This window comes from Nannospalax galili, unplaced genomic scaffold (genome assembly GCF_000622305.1).
Source record: "Nannospalax galili isolate Female #2095 unplaced genomic scaffold, S.galili_v1.0 scaffold500, whole genome shotgun sequence".
Lineage (NCBI taxonomy): Eukaryota > Metazoa > Chordata > Mammalia > Rodentia > Spalacidae > Nannospalax > Nannospalax galili.
In genome coordinates, this window is record NW_008347292.1 from 1,549,663 (window position 1) to 1,572,915 (window position 23,253).

Sequence of the window (23,253 nt, forward strand, 5' to 3'; positions counted from 1 at the left end):
TCAACCAACAGCTTCTGAGGATTCTCCTGTCTATATTCCATCTTGCCATAAGAACACTAGAATTGTGGCTGGAGAGATGGCTCAGTAGTTAGAGCACTGGCTGCTCTTGCAGAGAACAGGAGTTCCATTCCCAGCACTCACATGGCAGACAACCATCCATAACTCCAGTTCCAGGGGATCCAGTGCCTTCTTCTGGTCTCCACAGGCATTGGATGACATGGGTGCACTTACATACATGCAGGCAATACACTCATACACATAGAATATAAATACATGAATAAAGATTTAAAAAGAGCACTAGGTTTACAGATGCACACTGATATGCCCAGCTTTACCTGGGTTCTGAGGATCCAAACTCAGGTCTTTGTGCCTATGCCAGCAAGTGCTTTACCTGTGGTGCTATCTCCCTGGCCCTATGACTTCTATTTTTGACACTTACTTTGAGTTCTGGTCAACTGTTTTGACTCGTTGACTGTCAGAAAGTACCTGTGATAAGACTAGACTGGATTTCAAGAGAAGAGTTACAAGAAGTATCTTAAACCTAAGCTTAACAATATCTTAGTGATAGAACAGGAAAAACACATGGAAATCAGAGGACTGGCCCACATAGGACTCTTCTGGAGCTGTGGAGGCACCAAGAACACCTGTGCTCCAGGACAGGAGAGCCTGTGGTGGCGGACTATTCCTGGGGATCTGGAAAGAGATATGAGACTGATAACCTGGCCATATAGGGTACTGAGTGCAGGATGCAACAGGGATGGGTCCTTCCCAGGCTGCAGAGCAGTGGGTTGAGCTGTGGCCCCATGACTAAGTTTATGTGCAATATAAGAATTCAAACTAGACATTTTCCATTTTGACAAATAGGAACTCTTTCTGTTTGCTTGTTTTACTATTTTTTTTTTCATTCATAGTCTTGCTCAGGCTGACCTTGAGTTTCCAATCTTCCTGACTCAACTTCCCCATCATAGATATATACTACCATGCCTGCCCATTGGCCTGGTTTAATAAATCTTTTTTTCTTTTCATTCATTATTCATTCATTCTTTCTTTCTTTCTTTCATTCTTTTTTTTTTTTTTGTCATAGGGTCTCACTATGAAACCCCAGCTGACCTGGAACTCACTATGTAGACCAGGTTGGCCTCAAATTCACAGAGATTTGTCTGCTTCTGCTTCCCTGGTACTAGGATTAAAAGTGTGTGTCACCACACCCTGCTAATAAATTCATTTTTAAATGTAGTATAACTTAACATCTTTCATTCATTATATAGTCACCTATCTAAATTAGCGTGAAAACAGTTTATTTTCTAATCTTTTTAACCATTTCCTTGGGAACATTTTTAACCCATTTATTTCCAGGGCAAACCTGTATTATAAAAGTAATCTCTGAGCTAATCTCTGACCCTATTACAACAAATTCTAACTCAGCACCATCTAAATAAGAGCCCCCACCAGCTACACTGCACCATTATCATTAATTGCTCTCTAAAATTATTTTTCAGTGTAAAAGACATAGTAAGATTTGTTCTCATAAGTTAAGGTTTGAAATGGCATAGGGAAAGATGAACCCTTTAAGGAAGAGAGTCTGCTTCAGAAGCAGTTTGTATTCTGTTCTGAGTTAGAGTTGGTTACCAAGGAGACCGCTCAACTTCATCAGTAGCCTTCTAGGGTTGGGAATCTACAGGGCTCTCAGGAAATATCTGTAGATGGAAAAAAGGGAGAAAGAACGAAGGATAAAAAGGAAAGCAGGAAGGACAGTTTCTTCCTGTTAGAATAGACCATTGTGGTGGTTCGTTTTATTGGTCAACATAACTAAGCCACAGTACCCAGATATTCAACCAAACATTGTTCTAGATGTTTATATGAAGATTTTTTTTAAGGTCAGATGAACACTTCAATTCAGATATTGAGATATTGAGTGAACGAGATTATAAGGTGGTGGTGTCATCCCATCAGACCAAGGCTTTCATGGAGAGACTTACCTCTCCTTCAGGAGGGTCAACCCTTCAGCAGACTGCCTGTGGAGTCCAAGTGCAATCTTAGCTCTTCTTGTTCTCCACTCCCTCTCCCCTGCCTTCTTTCACAGGTTTGTGTCTGTGGCTTCTCAGACATTCCCTATAAGTTGGAGGGAGAGAAAACTTGGGCCTGACAACTCTGCATGGTGCACGGGGGCCATTTAGAAGTGGACAGCTAGAGCAGGAAAGCCACTCCTGGGACCTCTCTGAAGGACAGCAGTGAAGAGAAATCTCACAGTAAGCAGAGCCTTGGGCATTGCATGTGGTTGTTCACTGTCCTTGGAAGGATAGTGGCCGGGCAAACAATTATATATTGGTTTACAAGCTGTAGCCAGTAGTCAGATGGAAAGCCAGGGACTTGGGAAGAATATGACTAGAAAATCAGTGGCAAGAAAATCTGGGGAAGAGGTATAGCAGTAAACTCTGCAAAGGATAAAAATAAGAAGATAGGGTTGGGATGTAGCTCACTTGGTTGAGTGTTTGCCTAGTATGCATGAAGCTCTAGGCTTGCTCCTCATCTCTATATGAACCCAGCATAATGATGCCCACACCTGTGAATCCTAGCACTCAGGAGGTGGAGGCAGGAAGATCATTTATCCTTGGCTGCATAGCAAGCGACCCTGTTGGGGGGGGAGAGGGAGAGGGAGAGGGAGAGGGATGTAGCTCACTTGGTTGAGTTTTGTGAGTTCCGCAGCAACTGCTGTCATCACCAATAGGATCATAAACCAGGTAGGCATGGTGGTGACATGGAAGTCACACACAAGCTCAGGAACATGGACTTCTAGCCATCAAAGTTGATTTGGCTACAGCCTCAGCTGAGCACCCAGTCTACCGGTGGTGAGGTCAATACTGCACCCGCTACGTGACACCATTCTTTAGGGTCTAAGCCAGACACCTGGTGCCGTGATTATACTCTACTGCGCCCACCATAGAAGGGGCAGGGTATTTCATCTTTACTAGAATAGATAACTTATTCTGGATGCAGATTTGGCTTCCCTGCATGCAATGCTTCTGCCAAAACTACAGAATGACTACGCACCACCCACCATCATTTTATTCAACCTAGTATTGTTTCTGATAGAGAAAGTCATTTTGCAACATACGAAATATGGCAGCATGCTCATGCTATGGAAGTCATGGGTCTCACCAGGTTCCCCGCTGTCCTGCTGCAACTGGCTTGACAGAAGAGTGGCATGGCTTCTTTCCCTAGGTCTTTAGCCCAGTCTGACCTTAAATTCATTATAAAGCTGAGGCTGGTCCTGAACTCCTGCTCCTTCCTTCACCTCCCAAATACAGGGATGATAGGCGTGATCCTCCATGCCTGGATCTGGACTGTCCCTTTAAACTCTCAGTTACAGCTTGTGTTCCCCAGGGGTTCCGGTTCCTCCAAGGGGTGGGACCTGTTGAAGAGAATTGACTGTGGAGAGTTAGCGGTGAAAGGAGGGGCTTGTGGCGCCATCTTGGGACTGGAGCGCGGAACAGAATGGCCTGGCACTTAATGGACCCAGGGCGAGACTGCTGGCCCCTGAGGCGTGGTCAAAAGCTAGCGGTGACTGTGGGTGGTGGATATGGGAATAACACCAATCACTGCTGTTGCTAATGAACCCCCACCCCAACTTTTGCGTTCTTTTTCTGCGTTCCTGTGTTCTGCTGGCTAGAAGTCTTAGTTGCAAAGGGGGGAGTGCTTCCACTAGGAAGCACAGCTATGAAGCCATTCAGCTGGAAGTTAAGGCTGCTGCTTGCCCACTTGTGACTCCTGTGCCTCTGAGTCAACAAAGAGAGGTAGTGTGCTGGATGGACTGATGGAGCCTCACCACAGAGAGGATATTGAGCGTCTCCTCAACAACAGAGTTGGGGAAGAGTGTGTCCGGCATGCAGGAGATCCTTTTGGGGGTCCTCCTATTATCAAACCCTGTGATCATAGAAAACTACACGACCCCATTCAAGCAGGACTAGTAATAGCCCAGATCCTATAGGAGCACAGTTTGGGTCACCCCACCAGGAAAACAGGCATGAACAGCTGAGGTCCTTTAAGTTTCAGTGTATCAAGAAGGGTAGACCCACCCAAAGACTCTGTCTCATCTTGTGAGAAAGGTTAGTATGTTTTCAGTTGTACACAGGATAACTGTGTCTGTCTCTGTGTGTATGCATATATGTGCATGTGTGTGTCTGTGTATCTCTGTGTGTGCCTGCATGTACATGTCTGTATGTGCACATCTATGCATGGGGGGGTGTATGTATGCTTGTGCATGTGTGTGTGTCTGTGTACATGTGTGTCTGTGCATGTTTGTGTGTGTGTGCTGGATAGCTTCAGTTGTCAGCTTGACACACCTGAGAAGAGGAAACCTTAACTGGGAAATTTCCCCTATAGAACTGGTCTATGGACAAGTCTGAGGCATTTTCTTGATTAATGGGGGAGGGCCCAGTGCCCAGTCCACTGTGGGCGGTGCCACCCTGGGGCAGGTGGTCCTGGGTTGTTTAAGAAAGCAGGCTGAGCACAGGACAGAGGAGCAAGCCAGTAAGCAGCATTCCTCCATGGTCTGTGCTTCAGCTCCTGCCTCCAGGTCCCTGCCTTGAGCTCCTGCCCTGGCTTCCCTTGATGATGAATTGTGAGCCATAAGTCAAATAAACTTTTTCCTCCGCAAGTTACTTTTGGTCAGTACTTTATTTTTTACATCAATAAAGAAACCAAACTAGGACAGTGTGATTGTGCATGTGTGTATGTGTGTGAATGTTCATGTGTGAATGTGTATGTGCATGTATCTGTGTGTGTCCACATATGTATGCGTGAATGTGTATGTATGCATGTGTGTTCACATGTTTATGTGTCTCCATGTGTCCCCATGCAAATAAGTGTGAATGTGAGTTTGCATGTGCAGGTATGCATCCATGTATGTATGTGTGTGTGTGTGTGTGTGTGTGTGTGTGTGTGTCTACATGCTGCTGGTTCTGTTTCTCTGGAGCACTCTAACAACAAAATACAATATAATATCATGTTATAGTTCTGATTAAACCCATCCTGTATGTCGCTATAAACCATTTTATATGTCTATAGCTGTTTGTTTCAATGGTTGTCAATACCTCAAAAGAACAATGGTACAACTCAGAGCTTGAAGGCAAGAAAAGCTTCTGATGGGTGTAGTAGAGGCAAGCAGAGGTGTGTTCTCCTGGTAAGAGGCCTCCCAGTGAAGGAGGGGCAAGATGGGTTTGGATTTTAAATAGAGAAGGAGAGGAGCCTAATGCCTCAGCCTGGTCTTGGGTAGGAGAGGAGCCATGTGCGCTGGAGAGCCTGTTTCTTTCACAAATCCTACCAGCCAGGCAAACATCCGATCCTAGTACCTGAAAACCAGACACTCTGGAAAAAGCTTCAGCACTCACTAAATAGCACCCAAAGGCCTGAGCTGGAAGAAGATTCCAAAAAGAAATGATCTACAAAGCCTTAAGAATAAAACAGAGACTAAACAGTGAGTGATAAGACCTGAGGATGGGTGAGAAGCACAGCTAATGTTCTTAGGTATATGTTTCCTTAGCAATTTGTTCTGTGGGGTTATCCTCTTTGCTTTCAATGTTTGTTATCTGTTTTAATAAAGCGATCTCTCCTTTGTAAAAGAAATTATAATTGGGTTGAAAGATAAATTAATCTTTCAGCTAATCATACCTTTGGGAGATCTACATTTTCTTTTTAGAAAGACTAGAGCTCTGATGTGAGAATTGTCACTATTTGGCAGCAGCCATACCTTAATTGTATGCAAAGTACTAACAGGAATTAAATCGTCTCTTCAGTGCTGAGTTACAGACCCAACCCCACAAAGAGACAGAAGTACAAGAACCAAACAACATGAAAATGTTGACATCTGTATGAACACCCCACGCCTCCTACCACTGCACACATCAGTGGTCGTGGTAACCAAGGGGCATGAGTGGTACCAGTCAATGACTGAACTTTTTCAAGTATCAGGACTCCCTCATAATATTTCCAAACTTTCTGGAAACCTCTATAGAGTGGTAGCCATCTTTTAGCATCAAATGCAGAAATGTATATTGAGATGTTTATGTTTAATGAGAACAAGTACCAAGAATTTGAAAGTTATTTTAATTGAATGTGTAAAATATTGTGTCCTAGTTATCTTTCTGTGGCTGTAATAAACACCATGACCAAAGCAACTTGGGGAAGAAATGGTTTGTTTCAGCTTACGGTACAGTCTTTCCTCAAGGGAAGCCAGGGCAGGAGCTCAAGCAGGAACCTGGAGCCAGGAACTGAAGCACAGACATGCTTCTCTGGCCTGTGCTCAGCCTGCTTTCTTATACAAAACAGAACAATCTGCCCAGGGGTGGCACCATCCCCAATGGACTGAGCCCTCTAACATCACTCAACAATAGAGAAAATGCCCCCACAGACGAGGCCACAAGTCCAGTCCAATAGAAGCAATTCTCCAATAGAGGTTCCCTCTTCCCAGGTGTGTCAAGTTGACAACTGAAGCTGTCCACTACATAGTGCTCATAAAGAACTGAGTATTTGGGCCTAGGGAGAGGCTCATTTGGTAAAAGTACTTGCTGTGCAAGGATCAGGATATGAATTTGAGCCACATAAAAAGGTCAGTATAGTGCTGACCTCTGGCCCAGCACTAGGGAGATGGAGCTTGCTGGTCAGCCAGCCTAGTCTGTGCAGTGAGCTATTGGTCTTAGTGAGAGACCCTGTCTCAAAAAATTCCCCAAACAAAACAAGGTGGATGGCATCTGAGGAGGACCACCACCCAAGATTGTGCTCTGGCCTCCTCATGCATGATGTACACACGCATGCACAACTTCACACACATGCACAACTATACCCCCGAATGCATATGCACACAAACATGTATACACACATGAAGAACTGTATATGTTGAACACAGAGGACACATGTATGACAGTTAGCTCCAAGAGTAATTTTGTCTCGATACGAACATGGGATCCACAGGTCCCTTGTAATAATTCTTTAGTAGCCTTGGGGTTTTTTAACCACTGATTTAGACCTAGGGGATGAAGCCCTTCAGCAACCCACTGTCCTGTGTTAGTCAGACAAAATACAGGACAGAAGCAACTTGAGGGAAGGAGGTTCATTTTGATGCATTATTTCAGAGGGTTTGCTTCATCATGGCAGGGAGGGTACAGTGGCAAGAGCAGCTCAGTTCATGGCAGCGAGAGCCAGAGGCTATGACTCCTATCATGGCAGACCAGGAAGCAGAGAAAGAATGCTTTCATTCCATCCAGGTTCCTAGCCCTTGGGACGGTCCATCCTCACAGACAGACCCAGAAGTGTGCCTTGCCATCTAGGTGATTCCAAATCCAGGCAGCTGACAATAAATAACCTGATATCACAGCTCCTTTAAGAGCTCTGCATCTTAGAGCTGCTGGGTATCCCCTCTGGAATCCCGAGGTCTTCCAGAACCTTAGACTTCAGTTACTTATGACATGCACATCAACCTGTAAGTGGACTCACTACCCTGCCTTCCCTCTGTTTCCCAATTCCCTCCTCCTCCTCTTCCTCCTCCTCTTCCTCCTCCTTCTTCTTTGACTTATTTTTTTTTCTAATGGGGCTTTTGGCTACTCTAACAGGCCCCTCTCTGAAGAGGTAACCCTAAAATCTTTTAAGGATTAGATAAAAGCTCCCAAATATTTTTGACATTTTTGGCCTTTGGAATGGAGTAGGTTGCTAAGAGGCCCAAGGACATTGTGAGTTTTAGCCAAGGAACTAGCTACATTTCTTTGGGGGTCTTTTTACCCTAACTGACTAGCCAATGGACTCTCATATGAACATTTGAAAATTACCCCGTCCTACCTCCTATTCTTATCACACCATCCTCTGAAGGGGTTACCCAAATTGCCAATAGGGAATTGGCAGACTGCTCTGGCTTCTTCCATGCTGAACAGGGACCCAGGGTGAGGCAGTTGGAGTACCCCTTCAGTGGGTCTATCTAAAAGACTCCCAAATTGTATAACTCTTATCTCTAGGGGGAAAAGAAAGTCCTTGAATCATGAATAGGAGATGTGAAGAAGTAAAGGCAAGAGTAATTAGCATTACAAGTTTTAGACAGGGAACTAGAAAAAAGTCAGAACAGGGTAATTTTCAAATGTTCATATGAGAGTCCATAGAGTTTCTTGACAAGGTCTTCCAAAAGCATCCCTCTATTGAGTTCCTCATTTTTCTTTTGTCTTCCAAGGCTGGACTCTAGAATGATGGATTCAGGATTTGTTTTTGGGTGTTTTAATAGCTGTTGGAGTGTTTAGAATCAGTGTCAGTTCCCTCTCAAAGGCTTCTAGATAGGGGGAGAAAACAAATTTATCCATCATTTTAGAACAATAGCTACAGGTGGGCACTACAGTATTGGAGACCAAGATCTGAAGTCTTATATCTGAGCAGCACTTTTTAGTTAAGAACAAAATCATCAATGAGAAATAATTGTCTAACTTTTTTATATAGACTTAAGCCTAATGCCTAGGAAGTATAATCCCTTGAACTCTTAAAGAAATATACTAATGACTTTACTCTTTGGTTATACTTTCCTTTTGGGTGTTTAAGACCATACAGTTGGCCCAAATAAATCAATTTATTTTTATACTTAAGGTCATTTCAGGATCTGTTCCTCAGCAGTTACATGGGCTTGGGAGGAGCTCCTGGCTCCTTTCTTTTACCAGTTCCATCTATGTGAAGATAAGTCAAAGATCCTGCTTGACCATGCCTGGCTTCAATTGGAAGCATGAAAGAGATGTTTCCTCTAAGTTGACCCTCCTCTTTGTAGACTGGACACTGGTTCAAGTCCATCCCGTGGGGTCTCCATGGCCTCCCTGAACAAGAGGACAGGTGACTCACCACAGTTACAGGATATTTTGAGAAATGTTCCACAGTCCCCTGGAACTTATTCAACCTTGGAGGGCAAGGAACAAAAACTGTCCTTTAAGTCCCTCTGACCACACAAGCTTCAAACTATGGCTGTTAAACATCCAATAAGGTTAGTTCCACCAGTCTGATACTTTTAATTATCATGTGCCATGTAGACAAGGCTCGGGTAAAAAAACCAAATATTCTCAGATAAACCTTGACTAGATATATATTTTGTTCCTTAAACTAGTTGACTAAACTATGACCATAGAAAATTTAAGATTATGTGTATGTTATTTTTTTCTCATCCTTTATATATCATTACAAACGTACACAGACCTTCATCACTTGCTTAGGCTTTCTCTTCTGTCTATTTTGGAAAATATCTCCATTCTCATATCCTTTTAACATCTTTTACAGTCTCATTTTCTTTTTTTAAAATAATTATGAGACATAATAGCATTAACAAATAAATTTTCCATCTGTCGTTAGACTTCTTTTCCTGGGGATGCTAAGCAATGCTTATTCCCTTTCGAGGTTCTAGTGTCAAGCCAATGTTTGATTAAAGTTTTACTGGGGAACCAATGAATTTATTGAGCTTACTTACTGAGATAACTGAGGAGTTCCAAAGGTGTATGTATGACCTGAGTGTGTATGCACACTGGAAAGTCTTTACCCAGCATGGGTCATGCCTTCTCTTCCTAGCCTTTCCCAGATTGTGTACTTTAGCCCCCCCTCAAATCCAGGAGGCCATGTGTGATTAGCGTCAAATTACATACAGTTGGCTGGGAAGAGTGGCTGTACTCCCGTGAGGATCTAATGACCCTGCTTCTATCTCCAAATTCTAAAATGCTCCAAACCATAGAGTTACTTTTCTGGAAATCTAGATCTTCCAAACCACTTCCTCACTGAAACACATCCTTATCTCTTCGTCACCAAGGCTTCTCAAGTTTAGGGTAGGCATCAGACTCATTTGGAGGACTTGTTAAAATACAGATTATGGGGCTTGTGATGTCTTGGATATGCCATGTACCCTAAAAAGGCTCATGCATTGAAGGTTTTGTTGCCCAGCTGGTAAATCTAATTATTGAGAGGTGATTGGAGCATGAGGATTGTGACATAATTGATGGTGGACAGCATTTAAGGAGGAGCTCCTCACCCAAAGCTGATAGACTCATAATCTAATGGCATTAAGAGGTGATAGAAAACCAGGAGATGGAGCCTAATTGGAGGAAGGGATCACTGGGGGTGTGCCCTGAAAGATAGATCTTGTTTTGGGCCTCTTAATGTTGCTTTCTCTGCTTCCATGAAGTGAGCAACTCTGCTTCACCCATGTGAAACAGCCATGGCATTTTGTCTTATCAACAGGCCAGAAAGCAATAGAGACTCTGGAACTGTGAGCTAAAATGTACCTTTCCTTCTTTAAGTTGGTTTTGTCAGGTGTCTTGTCATAGCAGTGAAAAGTCTGACTACCAAAGGGTTCTGATCCTAGAGATGCTTCCTCACTGAATCTGGAGGTGAGAACCAACAATTCACATTTCTAACAAGCTTTGCAGATGATGGTGATAGTCTAGGGGTCCAACTTTGAAAACTGCTGCCCTTCAGTAAAAAGCCCAGATTTTTTTAAGATTCTATTTATATTAATATATATTGTATATCTCTGTGTGTCTGCGCATGTGCGTATAGTGCCTATAGAGACCAGAAGAAGGCATCAGGTGCCTTGGAGCTGGAGTTTCAGGTGGTTGTGAGCTACCCCACTTGGGTACTAGGAGCAAAACTCTGTTCCCCTAAAGAGCAGCTAGCACTCTTAGCCACTGAGCCATCTCTCCAGCTCCTCAGATTTCTTAATATGACAACACAAGTCCTTCATGGTCTGGGACCTGATATTTTTCTAATTTTGTTTCCTTCCTGGTTTCCCTTCATTGCTTAACCACTTGCCATGTATCTATTCTAAGCTTAAACCTCACCTCCCTGTCAGTGTCCTGCAGGCAAAATTAATCCACTTGTCTTTCAGGTTCCTGCTGGCTTACATCTCACAAGATGCATCTGAGTCTTTGCGGTCATCAGTGTACGGGGTGCCTCACCCACTACAGTGTGTGACCTGTGAACACACGCGTGTAGTCATCTTAGCATTCCTAGTACTAGGCCATGTAAATGCTCAATAAGCATTTCTGCATGCTTTAGACTCAGTATAAATAGCAAGTAAACAACATTTTAAAGGCTTTGTCTCTAAGACAGTTAGAAACCCTGCATGCATCTTGCTGGCTCACACCCCTATATAGGATTACGTTGTCAGTGACTCAAAGAGTTCAAGACGGTGCTTGAAGCAAGGAAAGTAATACATTGTTAACACCCGGCAGCTATTTATGATCTTGACTGAAAAAGGCATATATAGACATACATATTTTGCATGAAAATAAAATTAAGAAACATACAAACTCTTTACTGGAAACTAGGACTAATCATTCAGACAATGAAACATAATTCTGTGTTTGTCTCAGAATTCTGTATAGGTCAGTGAAAACTGAAGATGGTTCCAAATTCATCCCAGGGCTATAGCATCAAAGCAAGGGTGACAGAATTTCAGTAGTCTTTTCCAAATGTCTTTTCCAAATGTTACTGAGAGACCCCAGATAATTGGATTATGGTAATAAGAGATGGAGAGACTTTTAAAAGTTTGAGATTCTACACAGAGTCCAGGAAGAAAGGAGAGGGGAAAAAAGAGTCCATAAGACCATCTGATGTGGCTGCAGATAAAAGGTGGACTTTTGGGCTGGCAAGATGGCTCAGCACATAAAGGTACCTACTGCCAAACCTGATGACCTGAGTTCAATTACCCGGGACCCAATGATCAAAGGAGAGAACTGACTCCCATAAAGTGCCTCTAACTTCCACACTTGCACCTACGGCAAGTACACACATGCTTATACACATACACATACACACACAATACATAAATGTAATAAAAACATTTTAAGAGGACTGTATGCCCCGAGTCTTGGAACTATTTGTCATATAGTTGCCTCTAGAGAGATAACTGCACAATTGAAAAGAGGCATATTTATATGCAAGCAGCACTATATATACAGTCTGCCGTTTTATTATTGGAGCCTCTATGATGTATATTTGGGGCAATTAATCATTGACTATTAGAGGATTTTTAAAAAGTATAATTTCAACCGGGCTTGGTGGCACACGCCTGTAGTCCCAGCACTTGGGAGGCAGAGGCAGGTGGATCTCTGTGAGTTCAAGGCCAGCCTAGTCTACATAGAGAGTTCCAGGACAGCTGGGAGACCCTGCTTCAAAAAAAAACACAACAACAACAATAAAAGTATAATTTCAAAGATACATCTTAGGATCCCTGGTCTATAAATGACCAGTCAATTTTCCCTCCCTCCATTCCTCTCTCCCTCCCTTCTTCTCTTGTTCTCCCTCCCCCATTCCTTCTTTTCTTTAAAATATTTTATTATTTTTTATTTTATTTTATGTGTATGCATGTATTGCCTGCATGTAGGTAAGTGCACCCGTGTCATGCAATGCCCACGGAGGACAGAAGAGGCTGTCGGATCCCCTGGGACTGGAGTTACAGACAGTTGTTAGCTGCCATGTGGGTGTTGGGATTCGAACCAGGGTCTTCTGCAAGAACAGCCAGTGTTCTTAACTGCTGAGCCATCTCTCCAGCCCCCTCCCTTCCTTCTTATAACTCCTCTGACTTCATATATTCACATACATTTTTGTATGTATATACACACCTTCCCATTCTCCAATTGCTTCTTTTGACTTTCATAAATTGTTAAATGATTCCTTCCTGTGCTCTGATAATAGCTATCAAATTTTCTTTGGCCTTTAACTATCTGTCATTAGATCCTGTTCATTAGAATGTACTCGTCTTTTCCAGATGCATCTGTAATCCCAGCATTCCCAAGGCAAGATGGGAGGAGGAGACCACAGAATTACCAGGAAGCTCGCTGGGCCAGCTAGCTTGGAGTCCTCAACGCAGAAGCAGAAACAAGAGGGAGCCTGCCTCAGCAAGTGAGACTGAGTCTTGAAAGTTGTTTCATGACTTTGTATTCTCCCTCTCTGTCTCTCTGTCTCTGTCATCTCTGTCTCTCACAAAATAAAATTTTAAAAGAATTTTAAAATATTCTTTGGAAAATCTTATTTGTTTGCTTACTCAGTGGGTATTTGTATGTCCTAGGTGCTGGTGACACAGCATTGAGTGAAATAAATGTGATTCTTGGCCTGACAGAGATCATAGCCTGATGGAAGAAATGGTTAATCCTATAATCTCACCAATAAATATGGAGCATAAGTTCCTTTAAAGAAGTCTTTCCAGTGAGATGTTAAAAATGGGGAATGCAATTTACGTAAAGAAAACATGGCAGATTGATCCCAGTTTCCTGTCCCCTTCTCCAAGCCTTTGTCATTTGGTTGTTTCGGTCCCTCCTCCTCCCCCGGCCCCGCCCTTTAGCTCTGGCTTTGACTTTACAATGGATTCAACCAACTGAAGGAGGCAAAAAAATGATGTTTGAGCCCAAGCCTCAGAGGCCAAGTGTGTTCACACTCACCTCTTGCTTACTCTGACACTACATGAGTCCCTGGCTAGTGTGTTGATCTCGGGGGGAAGATGAGAGGCACACAGAGCTGGTCTATCTCTGCTAAGAGGCTCTGGCCAACCCCAGGCCAAAGCAAGGCTTCAAGTCATCAAATGTATGAGTCAGGCTGACATCAGATGACCTGGCAAAACTGCAGAGGCATAAACTTAAAGCACAACCATCATTTGGAGACACTGGGCTCTGGTGTAACTTGTTACCCAGAAGAAGCTACAGATGCAGGGCACCAGAGACCTCTCCGAGAGAGACGTTTGGACTGAAATGTCAATATTAAGTAGGTGTTGGATGAAGAATGAAGAGCATCCTGATGGAGGGGAAGACAGGTGTGAAAGATTCAAATGACTGAAACTCTGGTTTGGAAAAAGGAATGAAGTAGAGAGGGAGCCAGGACCGGACAATGCATAGCTTCTTACATGTTCTCATTAGAAAAGCTGAGCTTCTTCTTCAAAAACTGATCTCGGAGGAGGGCAGGCGGTGATCAGAACATCATTCATCTATTAACCTAAACCAGCGCAGTCCAGTAGGGATGACACTAGCCACAGATGTTTGAAGGAAAAGATGATACAATTGAAAATTCAGTGGGACCAGCCTCACTTCAAACACTCAGTAGCCTCAAGTAACTAGTGGGTACTGTCTTAACAAAGTAAATACAAGTTTCATCATCGTAGGAAACTCTACCGAAGAGTGCGTTCATTTTTGTTGCTGTATCACATCACTACAGGGAGGCTGGTACAGGTTAGCTGTCCTCTGCTCAGGGTGTAAGTGTGGACCAGGACCTCTTCTGAGGCTTACGAACATCACTACAGGGAGACTGGTACAGGTTAGCTGTCCTCTGCTCAGGGTGTAAGTGTGGACCAGGACCTCTTCTGAGGCTTACGAACATCACTACAGGGAGGCTGGTACAGGTTAGCTGTCCTCTGCTCAGGGTGTAAGTGTGGACCAGGACCTCTTCTGAGGCTTACGAACATCACTACAGGGAGTCTGGTACAGGTTAGCTGTCCTCTGCTCAGGGTGTAAGTGTGGACCAGGACCTCCTCTGAGGCTTATGAACATCACTACAGGGAGGCTGGTACAGGTTAGCTGTCCTCTGCTCAGGGTGTAAGTGTGGACCAGGACCTCTTCTGAGGCTTACGATCCCTCTTTCAAACTCAATAGTTGTCGAATCTCCTTGACTCAGAATGACCAGGGGATGGCTTGCTGTTCCTAGAGGTCTTGTCCTCGAGTCCTTCCCACATGACCGCCTGTTCTCACAACATGGAAGTTTATTTCTTTTTCCTTAAGGCCAGCAAGGCATAAGCTCTCTCTAACCTTCCCCCTTCCATTAAAGGTCTTGTGTGATTAGGTCAGGACCACCCAGAATAAATTTCTTTGGGTCAGTTCAAAGTTGACTGATAGGTCACCTAATCCAGGGACATTCAGTGGCTCTGCTCACATTCAAGGGGAGCATTACATGAGGTGAACATACCCAGGGGTGGGGAATCATGGAGGCTCTCTTAGAATTTTGTTCACTGTAGACAGCACTAGTGTGGAAAGCAGGAAAAAGTTAAGCACATTAATAAATGCAGAAAGCAAGCAGTGGAAGAATTTGGAATAAGCATAAGCTTGAGAGCACAGAAGTTGTTGCTATTTAAGTCATCTCTGCATTACCCAGGTCTGTGAGAGCCTTCTTACAATTGAAGGCTAGCTTCAGTGTGGATCAGGTTTATCTACAGTACTTTCCCTGTTAAGGAAGCTGTGAGCACTACTCTGCACGTGACCATAAGGAGTATAAACAAGACCCTTAAAAGAAAGCACACACAGGGCTGGGAGATAGCTCAGTAAGTGTTTGCCTTGCAAGCTCAAGGACCTGATTTGATCCCTAGAACTTTTGTTTAAAAAGCCAGGCATGATGGCACACTCTTGTAATCCCAGCACTGGGGAGGTAGAGACTTGAGCTCTTGGGATCACTGGCCAAACAACCTAAACTACTTGACAAGTTCCAGGTGAGCAAATGATCCTGCCTCAAAAAGAAGGTAAACTGGCACTTGAGGAATGACATCCGAGGCACGCATGTGTAGGCATACCCACATGCACACAAACGTGTGCACACATGCATGTGCACATGCACACACAGAGCAAGCACACCTTAAAGATTAGCATTCTGGTTTTCTATTTCCTTGCTGTTACTACCCTGGAGGAGTTCTCATCTTGGTCTCCAAAACCCAGTTGCTGCTTAGATGAACTGACATGCTGGCCTTGGCCTGAACCCCCTAGCTCCAGACCCTTGGCCACGCTGGTGGCAAACAACTGCAGAGCTCCAACCCTTGGCTCTTGAGACTGGAAGGGCTAGATACTCTGGGGTACCAGCTCTAACTCACAATCCCTTTTGGCTGCTACCCTTCTCCCACTGTGACTTGGGTTCAAGGAAGGAGAAGACCTTAAGGACTGATTTTCAGGGTGATGTGAGCTGGCAGGGGAAAATAAAGCATTAACCCATTAGTTGTGATTGTCCTTAACATAAACTTCAACCACTGATTATAAAGGACTCCAAGAGACTAATTACTAATTTTAAAGAAGTGCTACTTAAAAATCATGTAAGGAAAATACTTATCAGTTTGAAAAAAAATTGCATCTATATAATTTTAAATTTCACAAAGAAACAGTGTTTGGAAATGTTGCATGTAATGATTTTACAAAATTCTATTTCATAGTTATACCTAGGTCTGAAATGGTCTTTTACAGTAGCTCACCCTTTTTAAAAACAGCTTTTTCCCTACAAGGGAAGACTAAGTGTTTGCATTCTAACTACCTCCAGCGTTTCAACAGAGTGGAGATATTTTAGTGCCTTCGGTGGGCATTTATCTTCTTGCCCTCAGCACACAGAACAAAATGTAGCCATATTAGCATTAATAATAAAACCAACTCCATTATGCAGAGTTTCTTGTCAGTTGAATTTGTTGCAGGCTCCGTTTTGGATTCAATTTCATCCATTTGGAAGTACTTTTGCTGTGAAGCAAATTTTTGTTCCATCGTTTTAATTTTGGTAGGTTTTCCCCCTCCATCTTCTTCTTTTCTCTTTCCCTTTTCTGATCACCTTTTTTTAGAGGTTGGGAAACAGTTCTTCCCTGCTGCTATAGGAGGGAATTGGTTTGGCACACAGAGATATTTTCCCTGAGATGTGAATAGAGTTAATTTTAACAGAGCTGTTTCATTTTAACAGCCTCAACTTGCACAGTGTGTATCATGCCAAACAGCTTTGTGTATGATCATCGACTGATGTCAGCATGGTTCTAGAAATAGTATTTGATAGTTAACAGCTGCCGCCGAGCCAGAAGGGGAACACGAGACATTGTGTTTCAGAAGGGTTTACAAAACTCGTGGCTATTGTATTTATTTATTTATTTAATTTCTTGAGGAAATTAAATAAGAAGAGCTTAAGACACCAAGGGTAGGCTTAAAAAAATTATATCCCTAAGTAGGTCAAGTGGCTCCAAGAACTTTGACATTCTGTGTAATATAGCTTCTGTACTTTGAAACAATCTTTGATGAATTTAGTATAATTTTTATTCAATTTACAGTCATGTATATGGTCTAAATTAGGGAACGAAAGTGTACCTCTGTATGAAGAGGTGCCCAAACCCACTGCAAAGAGCAAGGTAATAAGTGTTCCAGCTCTGTGGACTGTTTATAATCTCTGTTGTAACTTTTCAGCTCTTATTACAGGCAAAACACAACCATAGACATTATGTAAACAAATGGCCTTGGCTGTGTGCCAATAAAACTTTATTTATGAAACAGGTAGTAGATGTGATTTGGTCAGGGGCCATTGTTCCTCCACCTTTGCTGTGGACGGTTTGTGAGCAAATGTCACACACTTCCATGCAGCGTACCACAGAGGTTAGATACTGAGACTTTTACGGTCTTGTGAATCAAGTTCCACACACACTCCCCGTAGAAACCAGGAGTTCATTAATAGACATAGAGGGATATTTAATTGTATACATATATGTGATCAACAACCATGTTGATTATGGTTTGAGAGTAACTGAGCAATAGATATGCTTTATGAAGTGAGAGGGAAAACGGATCCTGGTCTTTTCCAGGATCCCTTTCCTGTTCACTAGGGACCCTGATTTTTCTTCTCTTCCTTACTTTACTTAAGTTAATATCACCCTTAAACTTTGAATTATCCTGCAAGAACACAAATTCATTAGCTGCTGCTCAACATGTGCATCATCTTAATGAGACATAGTTTGTAATGATGTGAATCACAAGAGTCTTGTGCTCCAAATGGCCTAAATGTTTCATTGAAATCATTACAAGTATTTGAGACTAGGAAGAAAAGGGGTTCATTATTTAAAGATAATTTGCATTGGGAGGGGGAAAACTCAGTTCTAGGAAGAACAGTTTTTCTAAAGAAAAATGTTTTTGTTTTTTTTTTTTTTTTTTTTTTTAAAAAAACTTTTTTTTTTAAAAAAACTTTTTTTTTTAAAAAAACTTTTTTTTTTAAAAAAACTTTTTTTTTTAAAAAAACTTTTTTTTTTAAAAAAAAAAGTTTTTTTTTTTTTTTGTCTTTTTGACAATGTCTCCCTGAAGCCACAGCTGGCCTGGAACTTATTATGTAGACCAGGTTAACGTCAATCTCACAGAGATCTACCTGCTTCTGCCTCCTGAGTACTGGGATTAAAGGCATGTGTAACCATGCCCAGCCCCTAAAAAATTTAAGACAAAGAATATGCTGGTGGTAAAGCGCTACCAAGAAAACTTTTCCAGATCCACTCTGTGCCCATTCTCAATAACAAACTTGGAATCTTGAAAATGGCCAGTTTGGTGATGTACAAATGCTGGGTGGGTGGATGTCACAATGACTTATCCTCTGTTTTTGCATTCATGTATCATATTTGTTCTAGAAATGCCATTTTAGCCCTTGGCATCTCAACTGCAAAGTGATGGTCTCAAGCCTGGAAATGTCACCTTGCATAGCATCATATCCACTGGTGACTGCCCACAAAGGGACCACTTTTCCCAAACATACTTCTTGTTCTATATTACATCCTAATAATTAACATCTCCCAATATTAATGTCTTCACTGTCTCGTCTTTTCTTCCTTACTTTCTAGGAGTGGAAATGTTATCCATTGATCTAATGGAGTTTAGAGTGATTTCAATACCTTAGCTTGCCTTTTCTGCTTCTGTTGCTGGCCTTCAATACAAATGTCTTACAGCACCAAATCGCTGTTCTGTGCCAGATGTTATAATGCCATCTTTTTCTTTAACGGGTTATTCTTACAGCAATTTAAGTTAAATTAGCAAACCATTATACTCTGAATTATTCTTGTCAGCATGCCTAATTTATAGAAACTCTGTCTGCTGTTGGGTTACTTGTGTTCCTAACTGGGTTAGGTCCATCTGTTGATCTCTTTGACTCTATTTTGTCTGAAGGATGCTGCGTTGTCAGTAATCATTTTTCAGTTTACCCTCACACTGTCATGAATAAACATCACTTGCTTCAATATTCATTTCTGAATAATGTGGCTCTAACTTCCGCATCCTTCTTCAAATGGCATGCAAGTGTTCATTTTTATGGGTGTCTTCTTCAGAAACAGTCCATTTCATCCTGCGTAATTCCTATCAGGAAAGCAAATTTCCTTGAATAGTCTGTGGCTTTACAGAATGTTCCTCTGCTTGCTGACCATACCTGAAACCTTCCCTCTCCCAAGAATATGGCGCTCTGTCTGACTCCAGCTGGAGTGGGTGAGAGTATCCTCTTAGCTTCTCCTGGTGGTGGCCAAACCATCCCTTTTCCCCCTCCACGTGGGCTTCTCATGCTCTTTGTATCTCATGCCATCCAACTACTTAGACCATGTGTGGTATCTGCTGGTACTGAGGAGAGTGTGGAAGTTCTTTGTAGATAGCAAAGGAATTCATGAAATCACCAATATGTTCACTTCCTGTTTTCACTAAAGGTGACTCAGCCCTCTGTTCCCTCATGGGCTTCAGAGTCATTTTAGGGGTGTTCAGTTCTCAAGCTGATCACCTCAGAAATCCTTTACTTGCTCTTTCGTCTCACCTCCATCCAGTGATTCTTGACAGCCATAATTCTGTTGTTTCTGCGCTTAAAAACTTTAGGAATTCTTGAAGTTCATTCCCAACCAGGCTCTGGTGTCTTTACTTTTTCTCTAGCAAACCACCTCTCTCAGCATTTCTCTGGATTATGATACCCACAAACAGCATTATGGCTATTAAGGACATGCAAATTTTCAGTTGTAGGTGAATTGATTTTTAAAGGATCAGACAAAACTGAGATTAAGTTCCCCTTCTCCTTTGAGGCAGAAATCAGCATGCAGCTTTGGAGGGTGCTCCTGATGTGAACACTTGCTGGGGGAGGAGAAAGATGGGAGACCAGGAAGAAGGGAAATGAAGACACAGCAGTCATTACAAGGCCTCCACTGACTGCAGGAAGCTCCTTCAGAAAGCTGGGGATGGGGGGTCATGGTTGGGGGGGTCTATAGGCAATCAGTCATTGATTGTGGGAATGCCCTGAAAATAAGGTCTGAACTTGGGCTAGGTAGTTCTTTTCAGCCTAGGCTGTTCTCAATTGATAGCTGAGAGCCGTCAGTCAAGAAGCTGACGTCCCAGAAGCTGGAAGCATACTTGAAGGGACAGTGTGGGTACTATACCACAAAATCTAGAGCAAACATTCCTCAGGGTCAGAGGCACATCATTGACCATCTACTATTCCCCGAACACACACCAGGCCTTGGGTGGCCCTTGAGGAGCATCTTTTATTTTATTTGACTAGCTGGGCCTTTTCTGTGCTGTGCATACAGGTGGTGGTCTATGATTGATGAGCTCAGATTACTTTTTATATCTACATCATGGATGGTTGTAGAGTTCTTTACATGCCCAGATATAAGGCACTCATATGTTTAAGATAATACCTCACCAGGTAATGCTGTAATCCCAGCATTTGGGAGGTAGAGGCAGGAGAGGAGTTCAAGGCCAACCTCAGCTACACAATGAATTCACAAGGCTATAAGAGAAAAATATAAACACAATCTTTTTGGACAATTTGAATGTCTATACATATATCTCACAAGGCTCTGGACCCATCATTGCTCTAAATCTCTTCCTAGGGGTCTTTATTGACTGAAGCCAACTTGCAGTCATAGGACAGGCCGCCCATCAATGCAACCCCCTTCTATGAAGCCTTCCACTGATGGGGGAGGGCAGAGAAGGCAAAGAGGGTAGACTTTGACAGACAAGTGGAGGGACTCTGGCACAACTGCATACACAGGTCCAGACACTCGTGGGGCAGGGGCTTGGCTCAGGACCTTCCTTCTCTTTTGAATCATTTTTCTTCATTACGTTTCTCCAACACTCCCTCCAGCTCATATGCCCCCTTCACTGGACTAGGTGTCCCTCTTGTATGGCAACAATACCCTGAAACTCTCCTATCAACAGAATGCAATCATAGTAACTATCAGTCTCTCCTGCTACCTGGGAGTGACCCTGAGGACAAGGACTCTATCTGTCCTGTGCATCCTTGTTTACCTTGTCTCTGTGCCCAGCTCACAGACACTTGATTAATATTTGTTGAATGGAAGTAACTAGAACTTTCTTAATCTTTGTTTTAGTCATGGTTATGATGATGATCACTGATAGCCACACATCATATTACCGCATTAGACCTAAGTAGTAACTTCTGCATATTCTAGCTACAAAACACCACAGTAATAATTAACTAACATTATCAGCATTTTGAATGGCCAATTCATCATTTTTATCTAGATTCTTAGCTTCCCTACATACTGATGATAAGGTACTTACCTCTTTAGGTCACTGTTTTCTTCTCTGTAATAAAAGAGAGTCAGACCAGTTTCCATGATGTGCTGCATTACTGAGGTCCTAAGTGGTAGGTTGTGCAAACTCCTTAAACTCAGCCTGCATCCCTTGCTCATCCGTGTGTCCCAAGCAACGAGCTTATGTCTGCAGAACTCCAGAAAACACTGTAGTGTGGGGTCCACATCCAAACCTCTCCCTACACCACCTTGGCCATGCAAGCCTGGACCCTTAGCCCTTTATGGCCTCTGTCTCCTCCTCTGAAAAGAGGAACAAAAAGACTTGTAAAGAGCAAAGCACAGAGGTAGGCCTCACAGGCAGCACTTACGGAATGTGATCAAATGTACGATCCAGTGAACCTAGGATTCTAGACAAATGGCCTACATTAAATAAAAAATATGTAATTTCTTCCATATCATGTTCCCTAAAACACTGTGATTAACATAACTGTTTCTACTCTCTAGTTCATAAGATGTAAATTAGTTCCTTGTGTTTGTCTAAAACACCAAATACCACTAAAATGTATAATTAGTGATTATATAGATGCTGTTGATACACTTACAAGAAAGGGCATACACTAAATTCGTTTATGTTTTATGTATAAATATATGCATAAAGTGATTATGTCTACGTTGAAATGAACAAACAGGATCAAGATTTCTCGAAACTTAATTTTGGGGGGCAGGGCAAGAATTTTCTGTTTTTAATAAAAAGACCTACTTTGTTATCATATTGTTACCTAATTATTCTAAAACAAAATAGAGTCTGAACTTTTATTGGGTTAGATCAGAGCTGGGGAGTTATATTATCTGGCAAATCAAGTTTCTGACTATCTCACTAAATAAGAGAAGGTGTAACAACAAATTTAATTATTGAATGTGACTTTCCTTGCCAATTCTTTTTCCTTGACTGTTTATGCTGCTGGTTTAGTCCATCTGGTTTTCATTTGAGAAGAGAAATCATAAATCCCACAGACCATCCACAGACTCCTAATCCTGGAAAAGGCTGGTATTACTTTAGCAGCATAATATGTTTTTCTTGCCTCGGGTAGAAATAGACATGCAGCTTTATAATGGATTAAAAAAGACAATTGAGAAATTTCCTATTATACACATGTATGGTGTCTTAATTTCCTGTTATAAAAGCAAGCCAACTAACATAATTAATTATATTTTAAATGCAAATTGTTGACAACGGTTCATCTGGTTAAAATTATTTAAACCACATTAAGAAAGTCCTGCTCTCCAATTCCTGAACTTATTTTTTAAAAAAGATAATTCGATGTCTTCTCTTAGGCCCAGCAATTGCTTAGAAATTTCACATGATATTTAAAGCATCCTTGTAGCAACCCCATAGAGACAGAGACAAATATAAGTGATTTATATGCAGATTTCAACCTATTTACCCAGCTTAGTAGTAAGAGACAAAATATTATATGCAAAGTGCACTCATTTAAATTTTTGATCAGATCTTTCTGTTGCTTGACAGAGCACGCATGTTATCTTGGTATAGGAGCAAGAGCATTTCAGAATAGAAGTCTCAAGCCAAGTATATCTGTCATGAGAGACCTGGACGGCAGTAGAGCTAGATGATCCATTAGTTTCACTCATCTTGATTGACAACTATCACTGCAAGGTGTATCAATCCTGAAATTTCCACAGTAAGCACTAAACAGCTGAGATAATGACAGCTCTTAGACCCATAGTGCTGTGATACACACAGTGTTCACCTTGCAATCTTTCCAAGACATCAGCTACATGAGGAACACAAGATAATTTCAGGAAGCACAAACACACTGGTTAACTTTATGGTTATGTTTGTATGGCAATGTGCCTTACGGCAAACATAGCTAGTATATTAAGCAATGGTTGCTTGAATGTTATTATTTAGGAAAAGGCTCAAATAGCCCAGTTAAAGGACTTGAACTGATTGGAGAAAAATGTCAAGA

The 23,253-nt window shown here is 42.2% G+C and overlaps 1 long non-coding RNA gene across 1 annotated transcript in view; it reads left to right on the plus strand.

The window, feature by feature from the left end:
* LOC103742722 overlaps positions 1-12,979 on the plus strand; it is a 50,911-nt gene extending 37,932 nt beyond the window's left edge. The window contains exon 3 of the long non-coding RNA XR_607636.2: positions 12,770-12,979. This is a non-coding gene — a long non-coding RNA (uncharacterized LOC103742722). The remainder of the gene's footprint in view (positions 1-12,769) is intronic.
* Positions 12,980-23,253: the final 10,274 nt, after the last annotated feature.